This window comes from Propithecus coquereli, unplaced genomic scaffold, assembly GCF_000956105.1.
Source record: "Propithecus coquereli isolate 6110/MARCELLA unplaced genomic scaffold, Pcoq_1.0 Scaffold5524, whole genome shotgun sequence".
Taxonomy (NCBI): domain Eukaryota; kingdom Metazoa; phylum Chordata; class Mammalia; order Primates; family Indriidae; genus Propithecus; species Propithecus coquereli.
Genome location: NW_012151424.1, coordinates 1,652 through 3,553, shown reverse-complemented (window position 1 = coordinate 3,553; position 1,902 = coordinate 1,652). Strand labels below are relative to the sequence as shown.

General features: G+C 36.3%; 1 long non-coding RNA gene across 1 annotated transcript; it reads right to left on the bottom strand.

Moving 5' to 3' along the window:
- Positions 1 to 490: 490 nt before the first annotated feature.
- On the bottom strand, positions 491 to 1,618 carry LOC105821007. The gene is made up of 3 exons (XR_001138040.1): positions 1,480 to 1,618; positions 1,087 to 1,134; positions 491 to 560 (listed from the first exon to the last, which is right to left on the bottom strand). It is a non-coding gene; the product is annotated as an uncharacterized LOC105821007 (long non-coding RNA).
- Between the last annotated feature and the right edge of the window lie 284 nt (positions 1,619 to 1,902).

Here is a 1,902-nt window from a genome sequence, read left to right as displayed (position 1 = left end):
GGCGTCATCCTAGCTCACAGCAACCTCAAACTCCTGGGCTCAAGCGATCCTCCTGCCTCAGCCTCCCGAGTAGCTGGGACTACAGGCATGAGCCAATGCCCGGCTAATTTTTTCTATATATTTTTGTTGCCCGACTCATTTCTTTCCATTTTTTTTAGTAGAGATGGGTCTTGCTCTTGCTCAGGCTGGTCTCGAACTCCTGACCTTGAGTGATCTTCCAGCCTTGGCCTCCCAGAGTGCTAGGATTACAGGCATGAGCCACCAAACCTGGCCAGTATTTTTAATTTCTAATCAACGTATATCAGTAAGACCTAATGTTAAAGGCGAAACCAATGGTAAATAAGTCATAGTGTTTGTTCTCCAAAATTAGAAAAACATGTATATATCTGTACACCTATAGAATTTAGAACTAGACTATAAAATAAAGATTCTAGTTTTACATTAAAACTTTTAAAAAGACTATTACCTGAAAAATTTTTTGCACAGATGAAATAAAAGTGTCCAACACATCAGGGTTTAGAAAATCTTCTTTGGTAGCAATTCGTCCATTCAAATAGTAGCTAAATTATGCAGAAAATATTCAGGGGAAAAAAAGGACAAACTTTACTTTCTGTTTTTATGTTAACTGCTGACGTTGTTCTTCCTACCTCTCCCACCTGCCTATTATTAAAAAAAAGGCAGAAATTCTATCAAGGAAAGACCAATATGGAAGGGCGATATGAGGAAGAGTCCATTCTATCTGAAGAACTAGAAATCAGTTACTCTGTCTTGAGAAGACACAGTTAAGAGAGTAGGTATCCACTGGTTACCCGTGCTTTGGCAAGCAACTGGCTTTAGCTACTTGTAAGTTCCATGGGTTAATTGGCAGGATACCTTGATCTTTATGTTAATAGAAACCACTGCATTATTTAAAAAAACTTAAAGTTTTTGTTTTATCAATATGAAAATTCTACAGTGCTTCTTGAGACACCATTTGTTTCTTATTTGTACTATAGAGCCAGTTAAATGGAAATAAGTTTTTGAAAACTAGGTAATAAATAAAGCTAGCATTACTTCCCTAGTATTAAGAATAGAAGACATACTTACTGATGCCACGTAACTGAATCAATCACTTCTCCCCCAGCCTCCAGGAAACTAGAAAAAAAATTCTATTATGTTATCATTTAATCATCATATGCAATACACACACACACAAACACACACACACAAATATACGCATGAGGATTTTATTCCCTAGAAATAGTCTGGTTACTGCTTTAGGATCAGGGAAACACTAACTTCCTAATTCTGATAACAAATTTTATCATAGATGCCATTTGCCTCAGAAACCTTGATGTAATGAACTAATCAATATTTCTTCTTTCGGTAAACCGTGTAGTCAGGCAGAAAATTGTTTAGTAACATGTGGACTATTGAGGATGCTTCACCAGAGGGGAATGTTTACTTTTAAGAAGTGGTTCAGTATCTTTTAGCTCCTACCTCTTCAGCATCTTAACAGTCTTTCCTCGAGGCTGACCGACATCAGGACCATAGAGTTTTGCATGTTTGTAAGTGGACTTTCTTAGAAGTTTATGCAATTCAATAAAATCTTCTCCTAACTGTAATCCGTCGATGAAAATACCAGCCTTCTTTCGGAAACTGTTAGGTTCTGGAAGACAGCAATTCTCAGAATAATATCCACCTAGAAATGTTTTGTCTAAAAGCAAACAGACGGCAGCATCTAAAAACAGCAGAACATTTTCCAAATTATAAAAACTTAGAATTCAAAGTCAAGAAAAGTAAAACCCTTAGTTATAAAGAAAGTATTCCAGAAAAACCAAAATTTAAACTAAACTGTATAACTGATGTGTGAGAAGGTATAACAATTTAAAGTTAATAATGTGGCCAGGTGTGGTGGCTCAC